General features: G+C 45.1%; 6 non-coding genes and 2 pseudogenes across 6 annotated transcripts; all 8 read right to left on the bottom strand.

The window, feature by feature from the left end:
• Window positions 1–1,051: 1,051 nt before the first annotated feature.
• On the bottom strand, window positions 1,052–1,242 carry LOC130337180 (U2 spliceosomal RNA). Its single transcript, XR_008878121.1, has one exon. It is a non-coding gene; the product is annotated as a U2 spliceosomal RNA (small nuclear RNA).
• A 2,087-nt stretch (window positions 1,243–3,329) lies between these two features.
• On the bottom strand, window positions 3,330–3,520 carry LOC130337178 (U2 spliceosomal RNA). Its single transcript, XR_008878120.1, has one exon. It is a non-coding gene; the product is annotated as a U2 spliceosomal RNA (small nuclear RNA).
• Window positions 3,521–5,614: 2,094 nt separating this feature from the next.
• On the bottom strand, window positions 5,615–5,805 carry LOC130337177 (U2 spliceosomal RNA). Its single transcript, XR_008878119.1, has one exon. It is a non-coding gene; the product is annotated as a U2 spliceosomal RNA (small nuclear RNA).
• A 2,089-nt stretch (window positions 5,806–7,894) lies between these two features.
• LOC130337150 (U2 spliceosomal RNA) lies at window positions 7,895–8,079 on the bottom strand. Its single transcript, XR_008878100.1, has one exon. It is a non-coding gene; the product is annotated as a U2 spliceosomal RNA (small nuclear RNA).
• A 5,171-nt stretch (window positions 8,080–13,250) lies between these two features.
• Window positions 13,251–13,383, bottom strand: LOC130337161 (U2 spliceosomal RNA; annotated as a pseudogene).
• Window positions 13,384–15,473: 2,090 nt separating this feature from the next.
• Window positions 15,474–15,659, bottom strand: LOC130337148 (U2 spliceosomal RNA). The gene has a single exon (XR_008878099.1). It is a non-coding gene; the product is annotated as a U2 spliceosomal RNA (small nuclear RNA).
• A 5,389-nt stretch (window positions 15,660–21,048) lies between these two features.
• LOC130337160 (U2 spliceosomal RNA) lies at window positions 21,049–21,266 on the bottom strand (annotated as a pseudogene).
• Window positions 21,267–23,377: 2,111 nt separating this feature from the next.
• Window positions 23,378–23,568, bottom strand: LOC130337176 (U2 spliceosomal RNA). Its single transcript, XR_008878118.1, has one exon. It is a non-coding gene; the product is annotated as a U2 spliceosomal RNA (small nuclear RNA).
• Between the last annotated feature and the right edge of the window lie 343 nt (window positions 23,569–23,911).

The following is a 23,911-nucleotide window of genomic DNA, read 5'->3' as shown; positions in this document are numbered from 1 at the left end:
CTTCTTTTTCTTCTTTTTTTTCGTCTAATGCATACCCCATCAGTGCAGCAATGCTTATTCAATACCGCCAGCAGATGGAGACACTGGGGGATAATTTTCTAAGGATTTATACTGATTTTTCCTGTCTGAATTTGTCGCACAGAAAGTTGCAGGCCAAATATGTGTGACATTTCTGCGACTTTAGCTTCTAGAGCATTTTTACAACATTATACATAGGTGCTGAATACATAAAAAGCGACTGTTCAGCGACAGACAAGTCGCATCGGCTGAAAGTAGGCCAGAATGTCAGTCCATGTTGGAGCAGGTTTAGATACAGTCTAAAGTATAGATCTCAAAGTCTGTGCACAGAATTTAGCAAGGGCCTCGCACCTTCTGATGCATCAGGTAGGTGCACAATAGCATAGCCTAACCCTCTGTACTTTGGTCTATATTGATGCGGGACATAGACAGCCAGCTGATGACCAATCCATTAGTGCAATGGATGGCTGGAAGCATTTGTCTTTGCCTTTGCAATACCACAGAAGCAATGCATGGTCAATGTACAGCAATGACACACCTGTGTGAACAGCCAGGAGACCCCCCCCCCCCATGTTATGTTACATAGTTACATAGTTAGTACGGTCGAAAAAAGACATATGTCCATCAAGTTCAACCAGGGAATTAAGGGGTAGGGGTGTGGCGCGATATTGGGGAAGGGATGAGATTTTATATTTCTTCATAAGCATTAATCTTATTTTGTCAATTAGGAACATTCAGCACCCACCCGCTATCAAGGCAGCTGCCTATCATGTCATGCCCTACCTGCACAGGTGTGCTGGCTACTCAAATGATCCAATTAAGGAGGCCATTTAGTCAGCAGCAGCAGAAGTCCTGTGCCTGGACGCTCCAACAGCGGCCAGACACAAGCAGAAGCAGAAGCAGCAGAAGCAGCAGCAGCACCACCTTTTGTTTTTTGGCTGCAGCAGCAGCAAGGCCCACAGGGCTGGCTAGCTGGCTAGCCAGCAAGCAGGTAGCAATGAAAGTAGGAATCTTTCTTTTTAACCCTGTAAGGGGGTGGTGCACTGTACCCGAAGATACTGCCATATCGGGTCAATGCATAGGGCGACGGAAGCAAGCTTCGAAATCGGCCCCCGTTCTCAAAAATCCATTTAATATATGGTCCCCAGATAGGGGACGTATCAGATATTAAACTGATAAGAACAGATACTACACTTGATCTTAGCCAAAAGGCCGAGAAGCGATAACCGTGAAAGGGGCGGGCCCAACAAGGTGCCCTTCATGGGCACTATCACTGCTTGCTGTCAGGGAGGCTGCCAGACAATTTTCCATGCACACTCTGGGCTGGGGGGCAGTCAACCACCAGTACACACAGCAGAACCTAAACCCATACCATTATTGCTAAGCAGCAAGACAGGGGCCCATTGCACTCCCACGGGGCCTTTTTAAATGCAATCCATAACCCGGATTTGCCAGGAACCCTTCTTACTCCTCCTACTTGCATGTGACACTGGGCTTAGGATCTGCATAGGAAACACACACACAAGCACACACCTACCTTTGTTGCCTGCAGATGCCTCCTTGGCTGTCCCCAAACGGTATCAAACCAACACCCACGGGAAGCTGTAAGCATAGAGGACATGCCTGCACCCCATTGGACTTACCTGTGTGGGTTAAACCCGGGTTATTTGACAACCTATGGCGGTGATGGTTCTGCTCAGGCAGAGCAGTGCTGATGCTCCTCATAAAGCTGTCGCTGCTGTGAAGGTTCTAGGTGACATCACAAATCCCTATGGTTACATACACAACAAAGCTGGGTTGTTGTTGTTTACACTCTGCAAGGCCTGTGGAAGTGAGTGACATCATAGCACTGTAGTTCTGAGGGTTCTAGATGGATGCAACAATCTCCTGTTGCTTCTATGAAGGCCATAATAGACGACATCACCAAACAGCTCCATAGTCACATACACAGCAAAGGAGAGATGTTGTTTACACCTAGTGATGTCAGTGGTATTGAGTGACATCACAGCACAGTGCTAAGGCTCCTGGGCCTGGACACAGCAGCGGCTGCAATATCTCAACGGAGAATACGTTTATATATATGTGTGTGTGTGCGCGTATATATATATATATATATATATATATATATATATATATATATTTCTCCGCCGAAATCACTTTTAAACCCATTTCCACCTTTTTTTCCCTTCTCTTCCTCTTACTTTTTTTTCACGTTTTTTTACGTTTTTCTCCTTTTCGCCTCTTTTCTGGGCGTATTATTCTTCTTTTTCTTCTTTTTTTTCGTCTAATGCATACCCCATCAGTGCAGCAATGCTTATTCAATACCGCCAGCAGATGGAGACACTGGGGGATAATTTTCTAAGGATTTATACTGATTTTTCCTGTCTGAATTTGTCGCACAGAAAGTTGCAGGCCAAATATGTGTGACATTTCTGCGACTTTAGCTTCTAGAGCATTTTTACAACATTATACATAGGTGCTGAATACATAAAAAGCGACTGTTCAGCGACAGACAAGTCGCATCGGCTGAAAGTAGGCCAGAATGTCAGTCCATGTTGGAGCAGGTTTAGATACAGTCTAAAGTATAGATCTCAAAGTCTGTGCACAGAATTTAGCAAGGGCCTCGCACCTTCTGATGCATCAGGTAGGTGCACAATAGCATAGCCTAACCCTCTGTACTTTGGTCTATATTGATGCGGGACATAGACAGCCAGCTGATGACCAATCCATTAGTGCAATGGATGGCTGGAAGCATTTGTCTTTGCCTTTGCAATACCACAGAAGCAATGCATGGTCAATGTACAGCAATGACACACCTGTGTGAACAGCCAGGAGACCCCCCCCCCCCATGTTATGTTACATAGTTACATAGTTAGTACGGTCGAAAAAAGACATATGTCCATCAAGTTCAACCAGGGAATTAAGGGGTAGGGGTGTGGCGCGATATTGGGGAAGGGATGAGATTTTATATTTCTTCATAAGCATTAATCTTATTTTGTCAATTAGGAACATTCAGCACCCACCCGCTATCAAGGCAGCTGCCTATCATGTCATGCCCTACCTGCACAGGTGTGCTGGCTACTCAAATGATCCAATTAAGGAGGCCATTTAGTCAGCAGCAGCAGAAGTCCTGTGCCTGGACGCTCCAACAGCGGCCAGACACAAGCAGAAGCAGAAGCAGCAGAAGCAGCAGCAGCACCACCTTTTGTTTTTTGGCTGCAGCAGCAGCAAGGCCCACAGGGCTGGCTAGCTGGCTAGCCAGCAAGCAGGTAGCAATGAAAGTAGGAATCTTTCTTTTTAACCCTGTAAGGGGGTGGTGCACTGTACCCGAAGATACTGCCATATCGGGTCAATGCATAGGGCGACGGAAGCAAGCTTCGAAATCGGCCCCCGTTCTCAAAAATCCATTTAATATATGGTCCCCAGATAGGGGACGTATCAGATATTAAACTGATAAGAACAGATACTACACTTGATCTTAGCCAAAAGGCCGAGAAGCGATAACCGTGAAAGGGGCGGGCCCAACAAGGTGCCCTTCATGGGCACTATCACTGCTTGCTGTCAGGGAGGCTGCCAGACAATTTTCCATGCACACTCTGGGCTGGGGGGCAGTCAACCACCAGTACACACAGCAGAACCTAAACCCATACCATTATTGCTAAGCAGCAAGACAGGGGCCCATTGCACTCCCACGGGGCCTTTTTAAATGCAATCCATAACCCGGATTTGCCAGGAACCCTTCTTACTCCTCCTACTTGCATGTGACACTGGGCTTAGGATCTGCATAGGAAACACACACACAAGCACACACCTACCTTTGTTGCCTGCAGATGCCTCCTTGGCTGTCCCCAAACGGTATCAAACCAACACCCACGGGAAGCTGTAAGCATAGAGGACATGCCTGCACCCCATTGGACTTACCTGTGTGGGTTAAACCCGGGTTATTTGACAACCTATGGCGGTGATGGTTCTGCTCAGGCAGAGCAGTGCTGATGCTCCTCATAAAGCTGTCGCTGCTGTGAAGGTTCTAGGTGACATCACAAATCCCTATGGTTACATACACAACAAAGCTGGGTTGTTGTTGTTTACACTCTGCAAGGCCTGTGGAAGTGAGTGACATCATAGCACTGTAGTTCTGAGGGTTCTAGATGGATGCAACAATCTCCTGTTGCTTCTATGAAGGCCATAATAGACGACATCACCAAACAGCTCCATAGTCACATACACAGCAAAGGAGAGATGTTGTTTACACCTAGTGATGTCAGTGGTATTGAGTGACATCACAGCACAGTGCTAAGGCTCCTGGGCCTGGACACAGCAGCGGCTGCAATATCTCAACGGAGAATACGTTTATATATATGTGTGTGTGTGCGCGTATATATATATATATATATATATATATATATATATATATATATATATATTTCTCCGCCGAAATCACTTTTAAACCCATTTCCACCTTTTTTTCCCTTCTCTTCCTCTTACTTTTTTTTCACGTTTTTTTACGTTTTTCTCCTTTTCGCCTCTTTTCTGGGCGTATTATTCTTCTTTTTCTTCTTTTTTTTCGTCTAATGCATACCCCATCAGTGCAGCAATGCTTATTCAATACCGCCAGCAGATGGAGACACTGGGGGATAATTTTCTAAGGATTTATACTGATTTTTCCTGTCTGAATTTGTCGCACAGAAAGTTGCAGGCCAAATATGTGTGACATTTCTGCGACTTTAGCTTCTAGAGCATTTTTACAACATTATACATAGGTGCTGAATACATAAAAAGCGACTGTTCAGCGACAGACAAGTCGCATCGGCTGAAAGTAGGCCAGAATGTCAGTCCATGTTGGAGCAGGTTTAGATACAGTCTAAAGTATAGATCTCAAAGTCTGTGCACAGAATTTAGCAAGGGCCTCGCACCTTCTGATGCATCAGGTAGGTGCACAATAGCATAGCCTAACCCTCTGTACTTTGGTCTATATTGATGCGGGACATAGACAGCCAGCTGATGACCAATCCATTAGTGCAATGGATGGCTGGAAGCATTTGTCTTTGCCTTTGCAATACCACAGAAGCAATGCATGGTCAATGTACAGCAATGACACACCTGTGTGAACAGCCAGGAGACCCCCCCCCCCCCATGTTATGTTACATAGTTACATAGTTAGTACGGTCGAAAAAAGACATATGTCCATCAAGTTCAACCAGGGAATTAAGGGGTAGGGGTGTGGCGCGATATTGGGGAAGGGATGAGATTTTATATTTCTTCATAAGCATTAATCTTATTTTGTCAATTAGGAACATTCAGCACCCACCCGCTATCAAGGCAGCTGCCTATCATGTCATGCCCTACCTGCACAGGTGTGCTGGCTACTCAAATGATCCAATTAAGGAGGCCATTTAGTCAGCAGCAGCAGAAGTCCTGTGCCTGGACGCTCCAACAGCGGCCAGACACAAGCAGAAGCAGAAGCAGCAGAAGCAGCAGCAGCACCACCTTTTGTTTTTTGGCTGCAGCAGCAGCAAGGCCCACAGGGCTGGCTAGCTGGCTAGCCAGCAAGCAGGTAGCAATGAAAGTAGGAATCTTTCTTTTTAACCCTGTAAGGGGGTGGTGCACTGTACCCGAAGATACTGCCATATCGGGTCAATGCATAGGGCGACGGAAGCAAGCTTCGAAATCGGCCCCCGTTCTCAAAAATCCATTTAATATATGGTCCCCAGATAGGGGACGTATCAGATATTAAACTGATAAGAACAGATACTACACTTGATCTTAGCCAAAAGGCCGAGAAGCGATAACCGTGAAAGGGGCGGGCCCAACAAGGTGCCCTTCATGGGCACTATCACTGCTTGCTGTCAGGGAGGCTGCCAGACAATTTTCCATGCACACTCTGGGCTGGGGGGCAGTCAACCACCAGTACACACAGCAGAACCTAAACCCATACCATTATTGCTAAGCAGCAAGACAGGGGCCCATTGCACTCCCACGGGGCCTTTTTAAATGCAATCCATAACCCGGATTTGCCAGGAACCCTTCTTACTCCTCCTACTTGCATGTGACACTGGGCTTAGGATCTGCATAGGAAACACACACACAAGCACACACCTACCTTTGTTGCCTGCAGATGCCTCCTTGGCTGTCCCCAAACGGTATCAAACCAACACCCACGGGAAGCTGTAAGCATAGAGGACATGCCTGCACCCCATTGGACTTACCTGTGTGGGTTAAACCCGGGTTATTTGACAACCTATGGCGGTGATGGTTCTGCTCAGGCAGAGCAGTGCTGATGCTCCTCATTAAGCTGTCGCTGCTGTGAAGGTTCTAGGTGACATCACAAATCCCTATGGTTACATACACAACAAAGCTGGGTTGTTGTTGTTTACACTCTGCAAGGCCTGTGGAAGTGAGTGACATCATAGCACTGTAGTTCTGAGGGTTCTAGATGGATGCAACAATCTCCTGTTGCTTCTATGAAGGCCATAATAGACGACATCACCAAACAGCTCCATAGTCACATACACAGCAAAGGAGAGATGTTGTTTACACCTAGTGATGTCAGTGGTATTGAGTGACATCACAGCACAGTGCTAAGGCTCCTGGGCCTGGACACAGCAGCGGCTGCAATATCTCAACGGAGAATACGTTTATATATATGTGTGTGTGCGCGTATATATATATATATATATATATATATATATATATATATATATATTTCTCCGCCGAAATCACTTTTAAACCCATTTCCACCTTTTTTTCCCTTCTCTTCCTCTTACTTTTTTTTCACGTTTTTTTACGTTTTTCTCCTTTTCGCCTCTTTTCTGGGCGTATTATTCTTCTTTTTCTTCTTTTTTTTCGTCTAATGCATACCCCATCAGTGCAGCAATGCTTATTCAATACCGCCAGCAGATGGAGACACTGGGGGATAATTTTCTAAGGATTTATACTGATTTTTCCTGTCTGAATTTGTCGCACAGAAAGTTGCAGGCCAAATATGTGTGACATTTCTGCGACTTTAGCTTCTAGAGCATTTTTACAACATTATACATAGGTGCTGAATACATAAAAAGCGACTGTTCAGCGACAGACAAGTCGCATCGGCTGAAAGTAGGCCAGAATGTCAGTCCATGTTGGAGCAGGTTTAGATACAGTCTAAAGTATAGATCTCAAAGTCTGTGCACAGAATTTAGCAAGGGCCTCGCACCTTCTGATGCATCAGGTAGGTGCACAATAGCATAGCCTAACCCTCTGTACTTTGGTCTATATTGATGCGGGACATAGACAGCCAGCTGATGACCAATCCATTAGTGCAATGGATGGCTGGAAGCATTTGTCTTTGCCTTTGCAATACCACAGAAGCAATGCATGGTCAATGTACAGCAATGACACACCTGTGTGAACAGCCAGGAGACCCCCCCCCCCCCCATGTTATGTTACATAGTTACATAGTTAGTACGGTCGAAAAAAGACATATGTCCATCAAGTTCAACCAGGGAATTAAGGGGTAGGGGTGTGGCGCGATATTGGGGAAGGGATGAGATTTTATATTTCTTCATAAGCATTAATCTTATTTTGTCAATTAGGAACATTCAGCACCCACCCGCTATCAAGGCAGCTGCCTATCATGTCATGCCCTACCTGCACAGGTGTGCTGGCTACTCAAATGATCCAATTAAGGAGGCCATTTAGTCAGCAGCAGCAGAAGTCCTGTGCCTGGACGCTCCAACAGCGGCCAGACACAAGCAGAAGCAGAAGCAGCAGAAGCAGCAGCAGCACCACCTTTTGTTTTTTGGCTGCAGCAGCAGCAAGGCCCACAGGGCTGGCTAGCTGGCTAGCCAGCAAGCAGGTAGCAATGAAAGTAGGAATCTTTCTTTTTAACCCTGTAAGGGGGTGGTGCACTGTACCCGAAGATACTGCCATATCGGGTCAATGCATAGGGCGACGGAAGCAAGCTTCGAAATCGGCCCCCGTTCTCAAAAATCCATTTAATATATGGTCCCCAGATAGGGGACGTATCAGATATTAAACTGATAAGAACAGATTTTTTTTAACTTGGCTACCCCTGAGGGGTATCTTTTTATTTAGAATTCATAACATTTTACAAAGTGCATTACGATTTATAAATATAAATTTTTTTTTTCAATAAAAACAAATTTTGATAATAAAATCACATAACAATAAAAGTTCACATAAATACAATCATAATACACTTAAAATGGGCACTTGGTGGCTTTACAAAAGGGCGTTCCATTCATTAAAATACCATTTTCTAGCTAATAAAGGATAATATTTCTTGTCTAATAAAAAGTACTGGTACATATCACTAAAACAAAGAGCTAAAACATCATTCACAGATAAAATCTCATGTTTAAAAAGTAAAATGTTTCTGGCATTCCATAGAGCTGCTTTAACACAGTTTATGATCTTCCATGCCATTGTCTCTTGAGTCCGTATTGGGCATTCCAGACATCCATAAAAAACAGCTGCAGAGTTTAAGTCCTTTATTTCTGTTATCTTCTTCACCAGAGGGAGTATTTTAGTCCATATCCTTTTTGCATAAAAACAAGTCCAGAAAAGGTGGTACACGGTCTCGGGTTCCTGGCAGCCCTCCCTCGGGCATACTGCAGTGTTGGCCATCCTTCTTCGGTGCTGGAATGCCCGGCATGGAAGACACTCGTGTATGCAGCTCCATTCCAGATCTTTCTGTGAATTAAAAAGATAAATCATATTTGCCATCTTCCATATTTTCCTGCATTTCTCTTCATTAAAATTATTCACAGGGGCAATAAAACCACTTTCTTTAATATATTTTAACAGTTTTTTGCTATTAGTTACTTCATTAATACTTTTTCCGTTAAAGTTGTACAGGTTGAAAATTTTCTCTAAAATCTTGTATTGTTGGGGAAGATTAAAAGCATAAGGACAGCTTAAAACAGTTTTAAACCACCCATTCCTCCTCATAAAAAAACCTGTATTAAAACGGATAAAATATGACCAGTAACTATCCTTAAAAAGTGTGCTAACACACATGCTAAAAAACTTGGTAAAAAGGAACGCCCTGATGTCGGGGAAGTCCTTTCCACCCATAACTTTTGGCATCATGACGATCTCTCTTCTCAATTTTTCACTCTTGGAGCTCCATAAAAAGGTAAAACATGCTTTAATGATTTTATTTAAAATCATTTCAGGGGGTGGAAAGACCATGCCAAGATACAATAAAATGGGTAAAATCACCATCTTTGTAACTAAAACCTTCCCCTCCATCGTTAGCTTTCTCATGTTCCACATACAAATTTTTGTGTTGATTTTTTGAGCCACCAAGTCCCAGCTATTAAAACCATTGTTTGACTCACTGAAGGAGACCCCTAAAATCTGCACAGACTCAGACACAGGAATGGGTAAATCCCTTAAAAACAGTCCTCCTATATTTAAAACACTGCTTTTATAAAAATTTACCTTAAAACCGGAGGCACAACAAAAAAATTCAACTTGCTTTAGGGCTTTTTGAAGCGATGGGGTGTCCCTTCCGAGCACTGCCACATCGTCCATGTACCCCACTACTTTAGCCTCTAGTCCCCCTCCTCCCGGCAGGGGGACCCCTCTTATTTGCTTATCTCTCCTCAAGGTGCATAGTAGAGGCTCAAGCGCACATATGAAAAGTAGTGGGGACAAAGGACACCCCTGCTTCACTCCGGAATTTAAAATCACATCCTGTGTCTTAAAACCGTTAACTAAAATCTTGCTTGTGCAGTTTTTATAAAAGGCCTTAAGAGACAATAAAAAGCCTTCAGGTATACCCATTTTCTCTAAAACCTTAAAAAGATAAAAATGTGACACTCTGTCAAAAGCCTTCTCGAAGTCTAAGGATAAAATGGCTAGTTTTCCGTTTCTAGACTTTGTGTCACTAATCACATCTTTTAAAAGGTTAAGATTTTCCCATATGCTCCTCCCAGGCACCCCACAGACCTGATTTGAATGGATTATTTTATCTATTACACTTTTTAATCTATTTGCGCACAGTTTTGCCATCACTTTGTAGTCACAGTTGAGGAGGGTGATTGGTCTCCAGTTCTTTAGATCTGACCGGTCTCCCTTTTTGAACAGCAGGGAGACATCACCCTTCCTCCATGAACCTGGGAGGGCTTTTGTTTTAAATACTTCTGTAAAAAGGGAAAAAAGGTCATCTTTTAAAACACCATAAAAAATGACATAAAACTCAATGGGTATACCGTCAGGACCAGGCACCTTACCGGATTTAAAACTCCTGATCGTCTCTAAAACCTCCTGTTCCGAGATCTCCCTCTGTAAAAGAGACTGGGACACAGGGTCTAAAACATTGGTAATCTCCTTCAATGAGTCATTCATAAAATCAATATCAATATTTTTTGTATTAAAAAGATCCGCATAAAATGAATGTACCCTTTTTAAAATACCCTGTACATCTTTTTCTCCTTGTATATTATCAATTAAAACCTTTTTATCCGTTACTTTCTTAAAAAAGTACCTGGAGCAGGTCTCGTTCTCTTCAAGGTGCTTTATTTTGGATCTGAAAATTATCTCTTTTCCCTTCTGCTCCAGGCACTGTTTTATTTCTTTTTTTAAGTCAGTAATTTCTCTATAAACCTCTATACCATTGTCTCTGAATTTGTACAGGGTTTGCAGACGGGTATTTAGAAGGGAGTAAAACTCACGCTTCTCTTTAGCTCTAGAGATCCCTACTCTAATAAAAAACTCTTTTATTTTTATTTTCATTTTCTCCCACCATATACTGATGGGAGTGTTAGGATCTCTTACCCGTCTGCAGTCCTTGTAGAAGTTGATAAAATCGGATAAAACCTGCGGATCTTCTAAAAGGGATACATTCATCTTCCAGGCATTCCTCCCAGTCTTTTTTCTAAAATCACTCTTCACCTTAAAAGATAAAAGTTTGTGATCAGAAAAAACATTGGTTAAAACATCACACTTAAAAGGCAGTACTTGATAAGAACAGAAGATAAAATCGATCCTGGAGCTGCAGTTTGCGTTGCTCCAGGTCACACCGTCTCTTTCTGGTAAAATACTATTGCATTTCTTAAAAACATCAGTAAGTCTAAAATCAATAATCATATTTTTTAACATAGAAGATGTTTTATCATAGTTTCTACTTACTGAATTGGTAAAACGGTGCTCCCCCCTTAAAATACAATTAAAATCACCTGCTAAAATAAGAGGTTCAGAATCATTGATAAAAAGGGGTAAAATCTCTAACATCCGTGCTCTATCATTTTTATTGGGTGAACCATAAAAATTTCAAAACTGCCATTTAATACCATCAATAAAAGCTTTAACCAATAAAATTCTGCCTGGTAAAATCTCATGAATAAAATCAATAAAAGCATTTCCTTTAAAAAGTATGGCGACCCCTGCTGATCTGGATTCGTTAGATCCAGACCAGACTGATGGACCGTGTACCCAATCTTTTTTATACTTTTCATAATTTAAACTATGCGGGATGCCGCACTCCTGCAGGAAAACCACAGAAGCAGCAAAAATAGACAAGTAGTTAAAAAGGGCAACCCGTTTCGCTCGTGAACTTATACTTCTTACATTCATAGACAATCCGGACAACTCAGCCATTGGAGATGTAAAAAAAAGGGAGGCTCAGATAACAAACTAAAAACCAGATTGCGCACTGGAGCTCTCGTTACCCCCCACCTCTGACTCTACCGTACACATAGAGGAAGCCGGAGAGGAACCACCATCGCTCGAGCAGCCCCCCTCTTCCAAGACCACAGGTGTATAGACGGAGTACATTGGTAAGAACAGCTTCTGGGCTCCATTCTCTTTTTCGGCGTCCACCTCTTGCCCCTCCATAGGGGTCGGGTGCGTACTTAGGTCCGTTTCCGGGACCTCGGAGATGGTCACCCCTGAAACCTCCTCCTGGCTGGGAGGAGGAGGGGTATCCACCGCTGGGACCTGTGGAGGAGCTTCACTTGGAGCCCCCGTCACGACAGGAACTTCCATCTGCTCCTCCTGGACCACCTCCGAGTCCGGACGCCCTTTGGAGCCCCTTCGTCTTTTCACCTTTGCTACTCCGTCCGGGTTTTCACACTCAGGGGGACCCCGAGCAGGAGGACCTTCCGGGGTGGAATCGGGCACCTCTCGCTCTTCCACCTTCTCTGAGGTATCTGCCCGATCCCCTCTCGCATTTCTCTTCCCCGGCCTCCTCTCATTTGGGGTCCCCCTTTCCACCTGTGCCTCTTTCTCCTGGGGTTCTTTTGGGGGGGCCGTGGTCTCCATCTCACAGCTTACCTCTTCTTGTGGGGGGTGCTCCTCCTCTCTGGCTTTTCCCCAGGCTGGTCTCCGGACGTCTCTCTTGGGTTGCCCTTGCTGTTCTGTGGTTTTTTTTGGTCTGTGGGGACAGAAAGCATACACGTGACCAAAGTGACGGCAAAAATTACATCTCAAACCCTTATCACATTTTTCTGTTTCATGTTGCATGCTTCCACATTTCTTACAGGAACTTTCACAATTTTCCTTTATGTGCCCATAACGTTGGCACCTTCTGCAGAAGTTTGGCATTCCCGCAAAAAAGAGGTCGCCACACACATTGTTTAATTTAAAACGAGCAGGCGGTAATAGTATCCCCCCTGGGAGGGTGGGGTCTTTGTTGCACGTGACTTGATATCGCCATTTTGAGGTCCAGACACCACAGTCGTTCATGATTTTTCCTCTGAACTCCACCTTTTTAAAGTAGGCTGCCAGGAACCCATCGATCTCTCTCTGATTTACAAAAGGGGAGTACATCTTCACGACAATCAACTTGGTTTCATCTAGGACGTGCTCGACAATTTGGATACCCTTAAGCCTCGGATCATCTTGCTTTGGAATTTTCATTACTGCATCTAAGAATACGCCTTCCCCTATGAAAGTGCAGTCGTAGATCCTCCGCTTAGGGTAATCCTGGATGGCCAAAATCTCTCGCTTACGAACATTAAGAATCTTGTCGAGCACGTCCTCTATCACGAACCTCATGCCACGTGCATCCGCCGCATCACCTGTGAGAATGACCCGCACAGTGTGTTTAATCCGGGCATAAGCCGGTACCGAACCAGGATCTAGATCTTCATCCATGGTTCATTCGTGTTTTGGTCTGGTTCTCTCCGCTCCAACCAACCAGCCACTTCGCTCAAACCTCTCTCCACCCGAAGGCTTTGAGAGGCGATCGCAACCCGTTACCCTGGGACTAAGCCCTCTCCCCAATAGCAACAAGTGGGTGAAGCCCAGGCAATAAACCTGGGCGATCCCACAAGGCCGAGGAGAGGGGTACCCGAGTACCTTCTGACCAGATCTCCTGTATTACTACACTTGATCTTAGCCAAAAGGCCGAGAAGCGATAACCGTGAAAGGGGCGGGCCCAACAAGGTGCCCTTCATGGGCACTATCACTGCTTGCTGTCAGGGAGGCTGCCAGACAATTTTCCATGCACACTCTGGGCTGGGGGGCAGTCAACCACCAGTACACACAGCAGAACCTAAACCCATACCATTATTGCTAAGCAGCAAGACAGGGGCCCATTGCACTCCCACGGGGCCTTTTTAAATGCAATCCATAACCCGGATTTGCCAGGAACCCTTCTTACTCCTCCTACTTGCATGTGACACTGGGCTTAGGATCTGCATAGGAAACACACACACAAGCACACACCTACCTTTGTTGCCTGCAGATGCCTCCTTGGCTGTCCCCAAACGGTATCAAACCAACACCCACGGGAAGCTGTAAGCATAGAGGACATGCCTGCACCCCATTGGACTTACCTGTGTGGGTTAAACCCGGGTTATTTGACAACCTATGGCGGTGATGGTTCTGCTCAGGCAGAGCAGTGCTGATGCTCCTCATAAAGCTGTCGCTGCTGTGAAGGTTCTAGGTGACATCACAAATCCCTATGGTTACATACACAACAAAGCTGGGTTGTTGTTGTTTACACTCTGCAAGGCCTGTGGAAGTGAGTGACATCATAGCACTGTAGTTCTGAGGGTTCTAGATGGATGCAACAATCTCCTGTTGCTTCTATGAAGGCCATAATAGACGACATCACCAAACAGCTCCATAGTCACATACACAGCAAAGGAGAGATGTTGTTTACACCTAGTGATGTCAGTGGTATTGAGTGACATCACAGCACAGTGCTAAGGCTCCTGGGCCTGGACACAGCAGCGGCTGCAATATCTCAACGGAGAATACGTTTATATATATGTGTGTGTGTGCGCGTATATATATATATATATATATATATATATATATATATATATATATTTCTCCGCCGAAATCACTTTTAAACCCATTTCCACCTTTTTTTCCCTTCTCTTCCTCTTACTTTTTTTTCACGTTTTTTTACGTTTTTCTCCTTTTCGCCTCTTTTCTGGGCGTATTATTCTTCTTTTTCTTCTTTTTTTTCGTCTAATGCATACCCCATCAGTGCAGCAATGCTTATTCAATACCGCCAGCAGATGGAGACACTGGGGGATAATTTTCTAAGGATTTATACTGATTTTTCCTGTCTGAATTTGTCGCACAGAAAGTTGCAGGCCAAATATGTGTGACATTTCTGCGACTTTAGCTTCTAGAGCATTTTTACAACATTATACATAGGTGCTGAATACATAAAAAGCGACTGTTCAGCGACAGACAAGTCGCATCGGCTGAAAGTAGGCCAGAATGTCAGTCCATGTTGGAGCAGGTTTAGATACAGTCTAAAGTATAGATCTCAAAGTCTGTGCACAGAATTTAGCAAGGGCCTCGCACCTTCTGATGCATCAGGTAGGTGCACAATAGCATAGCCTAACCCTCTGTACTTTGGTCTATATTGATGCGGGACATAGACAGCCAGCTGATGACCAATCCATTAGTGCAATGGATGGCTGGAAGCATTTGTCTTTGCCTTTGCAATACCACAGAAGCAATGCATGGTCAATGTACAGCAATGACACACCTGTGTGAACAGCCAGGAGACCCCCCACCCCCCATGTTATGTTACATAGTGACATAGTTAGTACGGTCGAAAAAAGACATATGTCCATCAAGTTCAACCAGGGAATTAAGGGGTAGGGGTGTGGCGCGATATTGGGGAAGGGATGAGATTTTATATTTCTTCATAAGCATTAATCTTATTTTGTCAATTAGGAACATTCAGCACCCACCCGCTATCAAGGCAGCTGCCTATCATGTCATGCCCTACCTGCACAGGTGTGCTGGCTACTCAAATGATCCAATTAAGGAGGCCATTTAGTCAGCAGCAGCAGAAGTCCTGTGCCTGGACGCTCCAACAGCGGCCAGACACAAGCAGAAGCAGAAGCAGCAGAAGCAGCAGCAGCACCACCTTTTGTTTTTTGGCTGCAGCAGCAGCAAGGCCCACAGGGCTGGCTACCTGGCTAGCCAGCAAGCAGGTAGCAATGAAAGTAGGAATCTTTCTTTTTAACCCTGTAAGGGGGTGGTGCACTGTACCCGAAGATACTGCCATATCGGGTCAATGCATAGGGCGACGGAAGCAAGCTTCGAAATCGGCCCCCGTTCTCAAAAATCCATTTAATATATGGTCCCCAGATAGGGGACGTATCAGATATTAAACTGATAAGAACAGATAAGGTTTCAACAAAATTTTATTGAATAAATAAGAAACCATACAAAATTTAAAACGCAAAATAATAAAAGGTTCACAAAAGTTTTAAAATACAAATAATAAAACCAGTAATAAAAGGAGAAAAAATAAAAATGGCAGGATAAAACATTATACAAATGTCATAAAAACTGATTATACTGTTATTTCGTTCCATAGAGGCAGACACCACATGGATGCTGCCTCGCTGGCCCCCAACTGTTTCTTGTCTCTTAGGTAATAGATGTACATCTCACTCAGGGCCAGCTTTATACAGTTTTTAACATCAATAAAATCATGTTTAAAAAGTAAGATGTTCCTAACTTTCCAGATGGCATTTTTAAAACAATTAATAATCATCCAGCAGATCATCTGCTGTTTAAAATTGGGGCAGTTAAAAAGACCGTAAAAGACACATTCGTGATTAAAATCTTTTAGGCCGCAGGCCCACTTCAAAAGTGGGCCTACCTTCCTCCAAAGCTCCCGTGCAAAAGGGCAGTTCCAAAATATGTGCAGCACCGTTTCGTCCACTCCGCAGCCATCTCTCGGGCACTTGGCTCTCGCCACCAGTCCTCGCCTGTGCTGGAACTCACGAGTAGGGAGGCACTGGTGGACGATTGCCCAGGCAAGATCCCTGTGTACATTCGCCAGAAACTTCCCGTACACGTTCCGCCATACCTTTTTGGATCTTGCCTGTGTGAAATTGGACACTGCCAGGGTAACCTCACTCCGCCTGAGGACCTTTGATACCTTTCTCTGGTCCCCCAGTATGTCAGGCTCCAAATCTTGGAGACCTAGGAGCCTGACTGTCTTTTCCAACACCACATAATGTTTTGGGGGACACAGAAGCACCGGAGCGTTCAGAGGGATGCGCAACCATCTTTTAAAAACCATGCCCGCAGCGTACCTTAAAAAGCAGCTAAAAATGCCATTGGATTTAATAATCTTAAAACAGAAACAGAAATACTTTATGTAAAAGAAAGTAAAAAGGTTAGGAACATCTTTCCCGCCATTATCTCTACTTTTGTACATAAAATCACGCTTTAATTTCTCCATTTTTGAACCCCATAAAAAAGTAAAAACAATTCTAGTTACTTTTTTAATGTATAAAATAGATGGAGGAAATACCATGGCAATGTATAGCATAATAGGGAGTAAAACCATCTTTATTATTAAAATCTTCCCCTCCATGGTAAGGTTTCTAAGATTCCACATTAAAATCTTCTTCTCCATCTTAGCTATAGCTGAATCCCAGTTAGGGCTCCCATCATTGACCTGGTTAAAAACAATACCTAAAACTTTAATTTGATCCTGTTGCATTGTGACTCCTGGGGTGATGGATGAATCCCAGGAGCCAATATAAAAACAGTCACATTTATCTGTGTTTAGCTTAAAACCAGAGACCTCGCAGAAATAGCTGGTGTTCCTCAATGCCCCCCTCATGGATGGAGAGTCCGGGCACAGTATGGTGACATCATCCATGTACCCCAACACCTTTAGATGGGTCCCTCCTCCACCAGGTATCGGTACGCCTCTTACTACCCGGTCTTTTCTGAGGAGGGCCATCAGTGGTTCGATTGCGCAAATAAAAAGGAGTGGGGACAGGGGGCAGCCCTGTTTGACACCTGATAAAAGAGGAACACCGCTGGTTAAAAAGCCATTAACAGAGACTTGACTAAAACAGGATCGGTATAAAAGCATGATTCGGCTTAAAATCGTTTCAGGCACTGCCATCTTTTTAAGAACTAAAAACAGGTATTCATGGGAGACCCTATCAAAGGCTTTTTCAAAGTCTAAGGATAAAATTGCTACAGTTTGATTTCTATCCTTAAAATACCATAAAACATCTCTTAAAATATTTAGGGATTCAGCTATAGACCTTCCAGGTACCCCACAAACCTGATTTGGGTGAACTAATTTATGAATAAAAGGTTTAAAACGGACAGCTAATAACTTGGCTAAAACTTTATAATCGACATTTAAAAGTGTGATGGGGCGCCAATTTTTTAGCATATCCTTTTCACCTTTTTTAAAAAGTAATGATACAATCCCCCTCCTCCAGGAAGGGGGAAGTTCATTAACAATAAAAGTTTCTTTATACAATAAAACCATATCATCCTTTAAAATATCCCAAAAAGCTAAATAAAATTCGATGGGTAAACCATCTTCCCCAGGGGCCTTCCCACTAGAAAAACTTTTAAAAACAAATAAAAGTTCATCTAAGTTAAGATCACGGGATAAAACCTCCTGGTCTAAAACATCTAGCTTAAAATCAAGGGAATTAAGAACATGTTCTAAAAAGGATGGATTAAGATCTTTCTTATTAAAAAGAAGCTGGTAGAAGTTAAAAACTGCATCTAACATGCCTTTTGGAGTGGATTCACCCTCAAGGTTCTGGATGATATCCCTCCTATTCATCACTTTTTTAAAAAAGAAACGGGAACATTTCTCGCCCTCCTCCAGGTGCTGCACATGTGAGTTAAAAATGATTTGTTTCCCTTTCTTTTCTATGGCATGTTTTATTTCAGTTTTAAGGTTTAAAATATCATTTTCTACATCCATACCAGCTTCTTTCAATTTAAAAAGTACATTTAAACGCATGTTAAGAACATAAAACCACTGTTTTTCCATTTTTGCCTTCTTCTTACCTGCTTTGATAAAAAAAAATCTGATTTTAGATTTGGTGCCCTCCCACCAGTGCAGCATAGGCTCGTGGGGTTTTCTTTGTGATTGCCAGCACTGGTAGGTCCGCACAAACTCCTCTTTTATCTCAGGGTCCTCTAGGAGTGTGGTGTTTAATCTCCAGAGGCCCCTTTTTGCTTTTTGCTCCCCCTCTAGCTCCAGGCCCACCAAGAGGAGCTTATGATCAGAGAAGATATTCTGCTCGAGCGTGCATTTCAGGGGTTTAAAAGCTCTAGAGGAAAAAATAAAATCGATTCTGGAGCTCACTCTTCCATTGGACCATGTGGCGCCCGGGTCCTCCGGCAAGAGATCCTTCCAGCAATCTTTCAAATTAAAATCATCAATAACATTTTTAAGCAGGTAAGAAGTGCGGTCTTTACGATTAATATCCCCACCCTGCCGGTGTTCCCCATCACGTATGCAGTTAAAATCACCTCCCACCAGCAGGGGGGAAGACCCAACACAAAACAGTGGTAAAATTTCAAATAGTTCTGCCCGCTCCTGTTTATCAGGAGGGGCATACACATTTAAAACACGAATTAAAAGTCCATTAAAATATAGATGAATTAAAAGAGCTCTGCCAGGCACAATCTCAGTTACTGTATGAATAGAAAAGGACTGGCCTCGGCAGAGCAGCCCAACACCCACAGAACGACAGTCATTTGCACCGGACCATATGGATGGGCCCAGCTTCCAGTCTTCTTTTAAGTCTTTATAGTCCATTTTACTAGGGATTCCACATTCTTGTAGCAGGCAAAGGTCAAAGTCACATGTCTCTAGATAAGAAAATAAAGCAGCCCTGCGATCAGGGCTCTTTAAGGACCTCACATTGAGTGAGGCAATTTTTACAGGGATAGGCATAGTTTATGGAGAGTCCGTGCTTGGAGAATCAAAGTCAATAATAAGCTGCGTACCGTCATCCCCCGCCTGCGGGGTCATCAGCTCCTTGATGTTCTGAGGGTCGGAGCTTGAGATCGATGATGCCCCGACCCTGAGCTCGCTCTCGTCCGAACTACGGCACGCCGCTTTCCTTTGAATGTCTTCCTCTTCTTCTTCTCTTTGTCTTTTAAATGTCACACTGCTGTCCATATCCTCTGTGTTGCTCTCACTCGATGTAATCTCTGGCCCCCGGCTGATGGATCTGCGTCTTCTTTCATCATTTGACGACTGGAACTGCTGCACAGGGGCCTGTGAGGCCTCTTTTCCGGAACCTTTGCCGCTACCTTGGGAAGTTTTCATCGCTTGTTCCCCAGCAAGCGTTGCTGAGGACTGTTGCTCCAACTTCCCCATCGATCGACGATGGCCAGTTTTACCCACCGGGTCCACTGCTGGCGGGGCAGCAAACCCTGGTTTGGCGCCACTTGTCTTCTTGGCCCTGTCCTGTATAGGCGGAGTAACAGGACCGGGCTCAGACCTGGCCACCTGGCTCCCCTTCCGGCGGGCTTTCACCGGGGCCTCTTCGTCCGGAGCAGGGCGACCCTGGGCCAAGCCAGTACCTGGCTTATGCTGTAATTTTGGGTCCACCTTTGCCCCCACCGAGGCCCGTCGGCTGCCACCCGCCACAGGTGAGCCCCCTTCAGAAGTTTCGGTGGGCTCTTGAGCCAGGTAGGAAGTCGATCGACGTCTTTCAATTTCCCGGGCAGTAAACTCGATCACCCGCCCGGGCTTCGTGGAATCCCCATGGCCTCCCCCTAGCACTACCACCGGTGGGCCCCCCGATGGAGCACCAGAGGTCTTGGGCCTGGACCCATCAGTACCTGCCATCTGGGGTTTGGGCATCTTAAAAAAGGACGTCTTTTGTCCTGTCCCCTCTTTGGGTGGGCCCAGCCTTGACCCACCCATCGTAGTTTTTGCTTTATGGGGACAGGAATTAAAATCGTGATTTTCCTCTCCGCAGAGGTTGCACCTTATCGTATGGCTACATCTTGAGGCTATGTGACCTTCTTGGCCACACCTATTGCAGCGAATCACACGCTCCGTGCCGCAGGTCTCCTGGGTGTGGCCAAACCTCAAGCAATTTCGGCAATACATAGGCATTTGAGGATAGAACAGGAAGCCCCGAACTCTCCCGATGGCAAAATTTGGGGGCGGATGGCAAAGACCCCCAATACCACCGGGATCCTTACGGAGCTTGACCCAGAACTTCCTCTTGCCGTTCCAGAACCGCACGGAGTTCAAGATTTTGTTTGCGAATCGCACCTCTTCGCAGTATCGCCGAAGAAAAGTGGCTATATCCTCCGTGGTCACATGAGGGCTGTGCATAGCCACCACCAACGGTATATGTTCCTCACCATAGAGGAACTGGAACGAAAGACCGTCGAGTCGATCGTCCCTCTGGTCCGCACCAGACAAGGTTGCATAGATGTTATCGCAACACGCCGTGGCCGTGAAGGTGACGGTATACAGGCCACGGCTTTCCTGGTCATTTAGACACAGGATGTCCTCCCTATTGAGGCGGAAGTAGTCAAGAAGAATCACCTCCGCAATGAAGCGGAGGTTCTTCAACTGACGATGGCTCTCCGACACCTCTATGCGGATGGTATTTCGCATCGACATTTCCCCAGAGGGGAAAGCCCAGGAGAACGGCATCTTCCACACCCAGGGACTAAGCCCCTTCCCCAATAGCAGCAGGGGCTCGGAATCCCGCTATAAAAGCGGAACCCTTACCCAAGGCAGAGGTCGGGGGTACCCTAGGTGCTTCCGAAGCTACAGGTAACGCTCAACGTACCGAAAATGCCTTCTGAGACACAAGGTCCCAGAGACAGGGGGATCGCAACCCGTTGTCTGTGGACTAAGCCCGCTCCCCAATAGCAGCAAGGGGGTGAAGTCCCTCCGTAAGGAGAGACAATCCCCCAAGGCCGAGAAGCGGGGTACCACAGACACCTTCCGACCAGACCAAATGCAGATACTACACTTGATCTTAGCCAAAAGGCCGAGAAGCGATAACCGTGAAAGGGGCGGGACCAACAAGGTGCCCTTCATGGGCACTATCACTGCTTGCTGTCAGGGAGGCTGCCAGACAATTTTCCATGCACACTCTGGGCTGGGGGGCAGTCAACCACCAGTACACACAGCAGAACCTAAACCCATACCATTATTGCTAAGCAGCAAGACAGGGGCCCATTGCACTCCCACGGGGCCTTTTTAAATGCAATCCATAACCCGGATTTGCCAGGAACCCTTCTTACTCCTCCTACTTGCATGTGACACTGGGCTTAGGATCTGCATAGGAAACACACACACAAGCACACACCTACATTTGTTGCCTGCAGATGCCTCCTTGGCTGTCCCCAAACGGTATCAAACCAACACCCACGGGAAGCTGTAAGCATAGAGGACATGCCTGCACCCCATTGGACTTACCTGTGTGGGTTAAACCCGGGTTATTTGACAACCTATGGCGGTGATGGTTCTGCTCAGGCAGAGTAGTGCTGATGCTCCTCATAAAGCTGTCGCTGCTGTGAAGGTTCTAGGTGACATCACAAATCCCTATGGTTACATACACAACAAAGCTGGGTTGTTGTTGTTTACACTCTGCAAGGCCTGTGGAAGTGAGTGACATCATAGCACTGTAGTTCTGAGGGTTCTAGATGGATGCAACAATCTCCTGTTGCTTCTATGAAGGCCATAATAGACGACATCACCAAACAGCTCCATAGTCACATACACAGCAAAGGAGAGATGTTGTTTACACCTAGTGATGTCAGTGGTAGAGTGACATCACAGCACAGTGCTAAGGCTCCTGGGCCTGGACACAGCAGCGGCTGCAATATCTCAACGGAGAATACGTTTATATATATGTGTGTGTGTGCGCGTATATATATATATATATATATATATATATATATATATATATATATATATATATATATATATATATATATTTCTCCGCCGAAATCACTTTTAAACCCATTTCCACCTTTTTTTCCCTTCTCTTCCTCTTACTTTTTTTTCACGTTTTTTTACGTTTTTCTCCTTTTCGCCTCTTTTCTGGGCGTATTATTCTTCTTTTTCTTCTTTTTTTTCGTCTAATGCATACCCCATCAGTGCAGCAATGCTTATTCAATACCGCCAGCAGATGGAGACACTGGGGGATAATTTTCTAAGGATTTATACTGATTTTTCCTGTCTGAATTTGTCGCACAGAAAGTTGCAGGCCAAATATGTGTGACATTTCTGCGACTTTAGCTTCTAGAGCATTTTTACAACATTATACATAGGTGCTGAATACATAAAAAGCGACTGTTCAGCGACAGACAAGTCGCATCGGCTGAAAGTAGGCCAGAATGTCAGTCCATGTTGGAGCAGGTTTAGATACAGTCTAAAGTATAGATCTCAAAGTCTGTGCACAGAATTTAGCAAGGGCCTCGCACCTTCTGATGCATCAGGTAGGTGCACAATAGCATAGCCTAACCCTCTGTACTTTGGTCTATATTGATGCGGGACATAGACAGCCAGCTGATGACCAATCCATTAGTGCAATGGATGGCTGGAAGCATTTGTCTTTGCCTTTGCAATACCACAGAAGCAATGCATGGTCAATGTACAGCAATGACACACCTGTGTGAACAGCCAGGAGACCCCCCCCCCCCATGTTATGTTACATAGTTACATAGTTAGTACGGTCGAAAAAAGACATATGTCCATCAAGTTCAACCAGGGAATTAAGGGGTAGGGGTGTGGCGCGATATTGGGGAAGGGATGAGATTTTATATTTCTTCATAAGCATTAATCTTATTTTGTCAATTAGGAACATTCAGCACCCACCCGCTATCAAGGCAGCTGCCTATCATGTCATGCCCTACCTGCACAGGTGTGCTGGCTACTCAAATGATCCAATTAAGGAGGCCATTTAGTCAGCAGCAGCAGAAGTCCTGTGCCTGGACGCTCCAACAGCGGCCAGACACAAGCAGAAGCAGAAGCAGCAGAAGCAGCAGCAGCACCACCTTTTGTTTTTTGGCTGCAGCAGCAGCAAGGCCCACAGGGCTGGCTAGCTGGCTAGCCAGCAAGCAGGTAGCAATGAAAGTAGGAATCTTTCTTTTTAACCCTGTAAGGGGGTGGTGCACTGTACCCGAAGATACTGCCATATCGGGTCAATGCATAGGGCGACGGAAGCAAGCTTCGAAATCGGCCCCCGTTCTCAAAAATCCATTTAATATATGGTCCCCAGATAGGGGACGTATCAGATATTAAACTGATAAGAACAGATACTACACTTGATCTTAGCCAAAAGGCCGAGAAGCGATAACCGTGAAAGGGGCGGGCCCAACAAGGTGCCCTTCATGGGCACTATCACTGCTTGCTGTCAGGGAGGCTGCCAGACAATTTTCCATGCACACTCTGGGCTGGGGGGCAGTCAACCACCAGTACACACAGCAGAACCTAAACCCATACCATTATTGCTAAGCAGCAAGACAGGGGCCCATTGCACTCCCACGGGGCCTTTTTAAATGCAATCCATAACCCGGATTTGCCAGGAACCCTTCTTACTCCTCCTACTTGCATGTGACACTGGGCTTAGGATCTGCATAGGAAACACACACACAAGCACACACCTACCTTTGTTGCCTGCAGATGCCTCCTTGGCTG

This window comes from Hyla sarda, unplaced genomic scaffold, assembly GCF_029499605.1.
Source record: "Hyla sarda isolate aHylSar1 unplaced genomic scaffold, aHylSar1.hap1 scaffold_492, whole genome shotgun sequence".
Classification (NCBI taxonomy): Eukaryota; Metazoa; Chordata; class Amphibia; order Anura; family Hylidae; genus Hyla; species Hyla sarda.
Note: the sequence above shows the minus strand (reverse complement) of the source record. Positions and strands in the feature narration are given on the sequence as shown.